At 38.8% G+C, this 10,203-nt stretch overlaps 1 pseudogene; it reads right to left on the reverse strand.

The window, feature by feature from the left end:
- Positions 1–8,858, reverse strand: part of LOC130862743 (non-receptor tyrosine-protein kinase TNK1-like) — a 255,660-nt pseudogene extending 246,802 nt beyond the window's left edge.
- Positions 8,859–10,203: the final 1,345 nt, after the last annotated feature.

Here is a 10,203-nt window from a genome sequence, read left to right on the forward strand (position 1 = left end):
CAGGGTACTGACACATAAATAGTTGCATCTAATTATAGCAATGAAATATTTTCAAATACATTTACCTATTCACAAATTACTAGGACATCATTAAGAAGTAAAAATATTTATGCTGGCCTAAATATGAGACAATCATGAACTAAGAATCTTGGACTTGCCGTTGTGGTTTGGGCTAAAGTTAATTAATTATGTTTTAAAGCATCTAAATCCTGTGTAAGATGATTGATTATTAATGTTAATAGTCCCACTTTCATCAGTCTTTCTCTTCTTCCATGGTTGGGAAGTAAAAATGCACATTAATTTCCATTCACATTCTTCTTTTAAAAATAAGCACTTCTTTAATTACCAGTGTCGTCCATATCATAGTACTGTGAAACTGCCTTAGAAACCCATTTCTCCACTGTTCACAGTCAAAATCATTAAAACGCAACTTATAACTCACATAAACCCTAGTGCTCCAGGTTACACACACCTCTAGGAGCTCATGGTTATGAAAAAGTTTTAATATGAATGTTAGGTATTTCAATAAAAACCTTCTATTTCAAGTCTTAGAATGTAAGTGTATACTATTTTTAAATGAAAAACAAAAAATAAAAATTTAAAATTTTGCTGTATGGTACAAATCGTCTGTTCCAAGATTGGTAGCTGATGGGGAAATCACATTCTTTAGCTAGATGAGGAGTTGTGAACACATCCTCAGTCGAGTCAGACAGGAACAGAATGCAAACTGAGATGAATAGTTTGCATGTGTCTAAATACAGAACAAACTCAGAAGTAGAGGAGATGCTCTCATATATGATCAGAGAATAGGAGCATCCAAGGGAACATAAAACCTACCTGCATCTATGCTAAAAGTAAAGGCAACAGGGAGGTTCCTGGCTCGCTGAAATTACTACCTGGAACCACTCTAGAGTATGTAGGTGGATTGTCAGAGTGATGCTTTAAAATCACTCTAATGTGCACCTGTTTCTGCCAACAATCCTTGGTCAAACATCAAGCATCTTCTATTGTGAGAGAACTCACAATATGTTTTGAGGCCATTCTCTTAACTGGTCACCCCTACCTGCTTACTTGAACGTTAGTGAAGGAAGTTTCAGACCTACAGAATGGTGTCCTCTGGCCAGTATCCCTAGGAAACATGGATAGGGGATGCTACTGCATTTTAACACAATTCATAAGAGAATGAATTTCACAAAGAAGCATATTACCATAATAACACTGTTGTCTGTCGTAGACCAAGGAACATCAGGCTTGTCTGAGAACCTTTAGGATAAAAACATGCAACAACGGGTGGATTTGGTCATTTGAGCAGCTTCGAGAGAGATCCGTTACTTATATAATTAAGTGACATTTCTGCATTCATGTAATTTAAAGTCAACCTATGTTTTAAAGCTTTCAGTTGTCTTTGTGGACCTAATTTATCTCAATCTATCAAACATTCAACCAAGACTCACTCATGTTCCAGTTTAAAAGGAAAAAGTCAGTAGCTTAAGAGATGGGTCAGGAAATCAGAGTGCTTGCTGCCCACCCACAGTGACCAGACTGTGAATCTGCATCACACACACACAAAACTGGGCATGAACTTGCAGCCCAAGTACTGTGGGTGGCAGACACAGGGGCATCATGGGGGCTTGTTGGCTGCAAACCTAGGCCCACATTAGTGAGAGACCTTATATTAAGTGGATAAGATAGAGAATGATAGCACAAGAAACCTATAACCTCCTTTTACTTCCAAGCCTGCACACAGACATATGTCACACACACACACACACACACACACACAGTGAGACCTAGAGAGAGAGAGAGATTAATTGCCATTGTATTGACTTTTGCCTATACAAATTGCCTGTCTTAAAGTTGGAACTGGTAATTGCCTTAATTTGCTACCTGAACTGAAAGAAATCCATTGCCTAAAACAAGACAGAAGATTATGTATCTTCTGGGTCTTCTGAATGTCTAACTCCACTGAAGACTGGGCACTTCATGCCCTATACATTGTAAATACCTTGGTAAATATTAATTACTTTATTTATGTAAATTAATGAATAATATCAGGTACCAAAAACATACCTGTTATAGAGATCCCTTTAAGGGATTCAAATTACCTTCACATCTCTGTGTGTGGATGTCTGTGTGTGTGTACGCACGCGCGTTAGCCCGTGTATATGTGTGTGGAGGACTGTGGACGTCATGTGTTTCCTCCTTTGGTGCCATCCACCATACAAAGGTGTCTCACTGTATCAGGGAACAATTCAATTCTTCTAGGTCTGTTTTTCAGCAAGTGCTAGGGATAACCACAAGTCTGCCTCCCAGTACCGGATAAACAAGCATGTGCATTCTTGCCTGGGCTTTTATTTGCCTCCTGGTATCAAACTCAGTGTCTCGTGTTTACAGAAACTGCACTTCATTAATAGGACGATCTCCCCAGCCCCAAAGTGGTACCTTCAACAGACACGTTGACATTTTTAGGTCCTCCAATTAGGCAGTCTAAACTGCAACAGCATTTTCACAACTCTCTTCAATTCCTGGTTTTAATGTGCTTTTGTGATAATTTTAATATCTCTAAACTTGAATTTTCCTATTATTATTATCAAATTTGTCAAAGTCCATTATTTTCATCACTATTCTCAAACCCTCACTATCATCCAAACTAATGTTCTTCATGCTCCACTTTTTAGTGTGAACACATTCCTATCCTTCTTTACAGGATTGACCAGGTATATCCACAATTGCCCTCTTCTATGGGTCTTCTTTCCTGTGCTCTCTCATTTATTGCTAAACACCCACCTGCCTGTGGATAAATAAGAAGACTCCCAGCTTTTCAACTAAGGAACTAGAGTACTATTCTCGTGGGTGACACGTGTTGTGTCAACATAAACTGTCTTCATGGGTTTGGACTTCAGGGCTCTCCAACAGAACAATCATAGTGGAAAGATATTAAATACAAGAAATATTAACACATATTTTGCTACATATCTAAGAGTCTTTATAATCCTGAAACTCTGGGTGTTTTTAATCATCCACTGAAAAATGAATATTTAATTCTCAAAAATGAAAAAAATAGAAGAAAGGGGGAATGTTTTTTAAAAAACCAAGAAACTGTGTATGGGAAATCTTTTTAAAAAAACAAGAAACTTACCAGTTATCTCATGTATTTTTAATTTATATATTCTTACCTGGATAAAAACTTCTGTTCAATATTGTTGTCCACTTCTAAACATAAATGAAAAATATATTTTATAATGATCAGGTAAGCCACCTGCAGATCTTTTCTCCCAGACCAAATCGTTCAGTCTTATTCTCGGTGCTACAAGAGAACTAGCTCCAGTCTCTCTCCCACTGCACTGTCAACATCTTCTGTGGATCCCATAGACCATCCACTCCCAGCATCCCTCCCCCATTCATTGTTCACCAGCCTCCAACTTTAGCAGCGACCTCCTGTGCAGACATAAGCCATACCTGCCAGAAAACCAAGTAGGCTGCCCACAGTTCTCAGCACTCTCTGTGTGTTCCTCTAGACCCAGTCCCTCAGTCTCTTCCCTAGAGCATCAACACATCACCAGCTACAACCTCACTTCCTCCCTGCCCATGTCTCTTAAGGAACACACCGAATGTCTCTTCCTAACCTTCCTCCCAACAAGTCATCATTGCATCCCAGCCTCCAACACCTGTAGCCATTTCCTGAGAACACAGTAGCTGAGTGGGCCAGTAAAACAGGCAATGTGCAACTATCACACCTTAGTAAAATCTAGAGAAGTAACAAGGCAAAAACCAAAAAACCTCCATTATATCGACCTAACTAATGCAAACCCAGAAGTCAGCACCTAGACTTATAATTATCCCAAACCCAGATACCTAGACACTAGCTAGCATAAGAACATAATCAATAACAGCCAGCACAATACATCCCCACTAGAACATAGTTATCCTACCATATCAGGTACTTATTATTCCAGCATAACTGAAACATAAGATAAAGACCTTACAAGAAACCACTGAAGACAATAGAGGTTCTTAAAGAGGAAATAAGTGACCTGAGCTAGTGGGAGTCACTGACTCTGGACTGAAATCAGGGAATCTGCATAGGACCAAACTAGGCCCTCTGAATGTGGGTGACAGTTGTGTGGCTTGGGCAATCTGTGCAGCCACTGGCAGTGGGACAAGGATCAAGGATTTATTACTAGTTCTTGAATTGGCTATTTGGAGCCCATTCATTTTAAAGTGATGCCTTGCTCAGTCTAGATATAGTGAGGAGGGGCCTTAGTCCTGCTTCAAACTGATGTGTCAGATTTTGTTGATTCCCCATGGAAAGCTTTATCATCTCTCAGGAGTGGATGGGGGTAGGGTGGAGGATGGTGGGGGAGAGTGGAAGAAGGAGAGGGAAAGGTATGTAAAATTAGAAAAGATTGCTTAAATAAAAAGTTATTTCCTAAAAAATAAAGAAAAAGAAATCCATGAAAATACAAACAAACAATTGGAAGACAAGAATAAATCCCCTAAATAAAGTGAGGAAGAAATACAAAAAGCCAAATAGTTGAAGGGAAAAATAAAACTGTTCAAGACCTAAAAATGGAAATAGAAGCCACACAAACATAATGATACAATACACCATGAAAATTTTAGGAACTCGAACAGAAACTTTCAACAGAATACTAGAGATAAAAGAGAGAAGCTCAGGCATTAAAGACACAATGTAAGAAATGGATAGATTAGTCACAGACAATATTAAACCTAACATATTTAAACTATGCATCTGACAAATATGGAACACTAAGCCTTAGAACAATAGCCATAGAGGAAGGAGAAGAATCCCAGAAAATATGTTCAAAAATCATAAAAGAAAATTTCCTAATAATAAGGATAGGCTTATAAAGGTACAAAAAGCATACAGAACACCATATAAATTGTCATATAATAATCAAAACACTAAACATACATAACAAAGAAAGAACATTACAAACTGCAGGGGAAGAAACCAAGTAAGACATAAGGGTAGAAACCTATTTCTTAAAGGAGTCTCTAAAATCCAGAAGGCCTGGACAGATGCCCTGCACCTTAAGAGACAACAGATACTAGTCCAGACTAATATCATCGGCAAAAAATTTCATTAGATGGAGAAAATAAGATTTTTATAATAAAGACAATATCTATTTATAAATCCAGTCCTACATAAAGTGCTATGAGGAAAACCCCAAACTAAAGAGGTTAACTACACCCACGAAAACACAGAGAATAAATAATCTCATACAGCAAAACCAAAAGAAGGAAAGCATACCCACACATACACATTCACACTCAAAGACACACATTACCACCACCAACAACAAATGACAACAATCACCATCTCCCAATATCAATGTTCTCAATTGCATGAAAAAAACATATTAACAGAATGAATTCAAAGACATGATCCATTGTTCTGTTGCATCCAGGAAATGCACTTCAACATTAAGTTGCCTCAGCGTAAAAGGTTGGAAAAAGGTATTTAAATCAAATGAACCTAAGAAGGTAGCTAGTGTAACCATTTTAATATCTAACAAAATAGACTTCAAACCAAAATAAATTAAAGAATATGGATATGGAAACTACACACTCATAAAAGGGAAAATCCACCAAGAAGACATTTCAATAGTTAATATCTACGCCCAAAACGTGAGGCCTTCAACTTTGTAAAAGAAGCATTGCTACAGCTTAAATTGCATATTAACCCACAAACAGTGATAGTGAGTAAATACTTCAATATCACCAATGGACAGGTCATCCAAACAAAAAAGTAAACAGAGAAACATTGAAGCTAACAGACCCAACAAACCAATGGATCTAAGAGATATTTATGGAACACTACACCAAACACAAAAGAATATACTTTTTAATAAGCATTCATGCATCTTTCTCCAAAGTGGATCACAATCATGGACACAAAGCAAATCTCAACAGATTGAAGCAAATTGAAATCACCCTATTACACCACCATGGATTAAACCTGGATATCAACAATAACGAAAAGAACAAAAAGCTTAAAAAATCATGGAAACTTAGGAACTCTGTAATGAATGAAATGGGTCAAAGCAGAAATAATTGAAATACATTAAAACTTTGTAGAACACAATGAAATGAATGTGCAGCATACACAAACTTATAGGACACAGTAAAGTGGTGCTGAGAGGAAAGTACATAGTACTGTGTGCGTGCCTGCCTAAAATTGGGGAAATCTCATAACTGAACAGCACATCTGAAAGCTCTAGAACAAAAAGAAGTACACCCAAGAGGAGTAGACTTTAAGAAATTATAAACTGGGGCCTGGAATCAATGAAACATATACAAAGTGAACAATACAAAAAGAATCAATGAAACAAAGAATTTATTCTTTGAGAAAATCAACAAGATAGCTAGACACAAACTTACCCAAACTCACTAAATGATGGAGAGAAAATATTTGGATGAACAAAATGAGAAGCAAAAAGGAGGACATAACACTAGATATCAAAGAAATCCAGAGAATCATCAGGAGACATACTTTAGGAACATGTATGCCAAGAAATCGGAAAAATCAGAAGGAAAGATAGTTTTGTTGATAAGTTCCACTTATCAAAGTTAAATAAAGATCAGATAAACAATTTAAACAGACCTCTAACCCCTAGTAAAATCGTAACAGTCATCAGAAGTCTCCCAACCAGAGAAAACCAGGCCCGACATTCTCGGTGCGGAGTTTCATCAGACTTTAAAGAAGAATTAATGCCAATGGTCCTTAAATTATTCCACAAAATAGAAACAAAAGGAACATTGTCAAATTTATTTCATGAGGTCACAATCACCCTGATACACAGATCCCACAACGATTATCAACGTCAGCATTTAGAGAGAAAGAAAAACATATTTTACACCAAGCATAGAAAACTATAGCAGTAAAATTACAAGAATAGTGATTTCTTGATATGGATTGCATGAAGCCCTCCTATAGCGTATTCCTCAGAGAATATTCAGGAATAGACAATTAGCACTTTCTTATACTTTTTGCATATTTCCAGTACAAGAATAAAACATCAATTTATTGAATCTAAATCCATAAATTAAACTACTATGCACAGTGGACATGATGCTAGCTGACCACATTCTGACCAACAGAAAGCGATATGCTTACCAGTATCAGTGTCAAAGCCTGACTGTATCAAAGAAACATCATGTTTCTGTGGTAGTAGCTGTGACTTAGCTCTGAACTAATTGTGTCCATAGAAGGCTCAGTAAGTGTTTTCAATTTGTAAAGAAACAAGCTTCTCCAAATACTGAGTTAAACTTATTCAGTTAACACAATCCCAGAGAACCTAGACAACAGTGAGGATCCTAAGAGCAGGATACATGGATCTAATCTACATGGGAAGTAGAAAAAGACAAGATCTCCTGAGTAAAATGGGAGCATGGGGACCATGGGAAAGGGTTGAATGGGAGGGGAGATAAAGGAAGGGGAGCAGAGAAAAATGTATAGCTCAATAAAATCAATCAATAAAAAAATAAGAAAAATTGTTCAGTTAAATCAAAACCTGTCTAGGATAAGGCAGCTAGGCTGTTCACATCTGGGGAAGATACTAATAAACTCTTTGGATCTAACTCTGGTCCCTGTCTGACATGTAGTATAAAGGATGGTCGTGATTAGCTTTCACTGCTCATCATGAACAGAACAATGGGAAAGATCCCTCCCACAACAGTTATGCGCCCTGAAGTGCATCTCCTAGTGGGAGAGAAGCAGAGCAGGAGCAGGGCAACGGTTTGGGAGAGTATCATCTGACTTGGATAAATTTATGTGGCTACATGTATGAATTACGGTCTCACTAACTCTTTCCTCATACTGATGCTCTGCACAAAAAAGACACCAACAATTCCTGTATATTTCATTCAAATGACTTAATCATTTTATTAGGCATAAAAATTAAAAACGATTAAATATTGCACCTTTGGGTTGTAACATAATAGTATTTTAGAGATGGTATCTGATTAATGTTATACATACACAATACAGTGTGTTTATTGTTTTTTATTTCTTTTTTTTCTTTTTTTTCTTTTTATTGTTTATTTATTTATTAAAGATTTCTGCCTTCTCCCCACCACCACCTCCCATTTCACTCCCCCTCCCGTGAGGCCAGGAGCAGGTTGCGGGTAGCGAGATCCAGGTGCACTAACCCACGGGACCCCAAGTACGCCATGGTTCCTGCCAACTGATGCAGGAAAAGGCACAGTAGGGCCACAGGCAGTGGGGGTGTCGGCGCTGGGGCAGTCAAGCACGCATGCAGGGAGCCCAGTGGCGCCAGCTCCATCACCATCTGTAGAGCCTGGCCCAGTACGAGGCCTTGCAGGCGCAGCACGTGTGGGTACTCCAGCTTCATCATGACAGACACTTCTCGCAGGAAGTCTCCCAGTTCAGTGCAGCCACTAGGATACTTTGGCCACCGGGCAGTGTCCACAGCCCTCGATGGACAACACTGAAGCAACCCGAGCCCAGGATCTCCCCTCTGCACATGGCACCCTCTGGAATCAGACTCTTGAGTCCCCCCTCTGGCTCGTGGAGACACAGAAGACTGTCTGAGCGTGGAGCCATCTCCTTCTGTTCAGGTGCAAACCCCCCCAAGGATCTTGTAGACCCAGTTCTTAGACTTGACACCGGAGCGGTACCTCTTCAGGGCTTCAGCAAGCCTGCGCTGGGCAGGCCTGCCCATGCCAATGTTGTCCAGGTCCTCAGGCCTCACAAAGTCAAAATGTTCTGGCCGAGTGACGTTAAGCTCCTCAAGGATTGGTCGGTAAAACTGGGCCAGTTGGATGTCCCGGAGCAGTCGAAGTAGCCACAGGGAACTGGCTTTGGGGAGCATGTCTGGAGTCGACTTCTAAGGCAAATGGCAGTCTGCTTTAAACGTGTGACCTGGCAGAGCCGGAAGATTGTTCTGACTTCTTAACTAACTCTTATATCTTAGGTTTACCCATTTTTTTTATTGTTTTTTATTGAGCTATATATTTTTCTTCACTCCTCTCCCTTTCTCCTCCCTCTGCTTTTACCCTATCCTGTGATCCCCATGCTCTCAATTTACTCAGGAGATCTTGACCTTTTCTACTTTCCATGTAGATTAGACCCATGTGTCTCTCTTAGGGTCCTCTTTGTTGTCTAGATTCTGGGATTGGGAATAGTAGACTGGTTTTTATTTACTTGATGTCTAAAAGACACTTATGAGGGAACACATATTATGTTTATCTTTCTGTGTCTGGGTTACCTCACTCAGGATGGATTTTTCTACTTCCAAACATTTGTATGCAAATTTCAAGATCTCCTAGTTTTTTACTGATGAGTAGTATTCCATTGTATACATGTACCGCATCTTCTTTATCTACTCTTTGATTGAGGGACATTTAAGTCATTTACAGGTTCTGGCTATGACGAATAATGTTGCTATGAACATACTTGAGCACATGTCCTTGTGGAGTGATTGAGCATTCTTTGGGTATATACCCAAAAGTGGTATTGCGGGGTCTTGAGGAAGGTTGCATCTCAATTTTTTGTGAAATCACCATACTGATATCAAAAGGGGCTGTACCAGTTTTCACTCCCACCAGCAATACAGTAGTTTTCCCTTTCCCTGACATTCTCTCCAGCATAAGCTGTCATCAGTGTTTTTGATCTTGTTCACTCTTACTGGTATAAGATGGAATCTCAGAGTTCTTTTGATTTGCATTTCTCTGATACCTAATGATGTTGAACATTTCCTTAAGTGTCTTTCAGCCATTGTAGTTTCATCTGTTGAGAGTTCTCTGTTTAGCTCCCCATTTTTTTTTATTGGATTATTTGTTCTTTTAATGACCAATTTCTTGAGTTCTTTGTATATTTTGGAGATTAGACCTCTGTCTTATGTGGCATTAGTTAAGGCCTTTTCCCATTCTGTAGGCTGTTGTTTGGTCTTTCTGACCATGTTCTTTGCTTTACAGAAGCTTTTCAGTTTCAGGAGGTCCCATTTATTAATTGTTTCCCTCAGTGTCTGTGCTACTGGGTTTATATTTAAGAAGCGGTCTCCAGTGCCAATGTGTTCAAGTGTATTTCCACTTTCTCTTCTATAAGGTTGACTTTACGTTGAGGTCTCCACTTGAAGTTGAGTTTTGTGCATGGTGATATAGGTCTATTTTCATTCTTCTACATGGTGATATCCAGTTATGCCAGCACCATTTGTT

Source organism: Chionomys nivalis, chromosome 20 (genome assembly GCF_950005125.1).
Source record: "Chionomys nivalis chromosome 20, mChiNiv1.1, whole genome shotgun sequence".
Lineage (NCBI taxonomy): Eukaryota > Metazoa > Chordata > Mammalia > Rodentia > Cricetidae > Chionomys > Chionomys nivalis.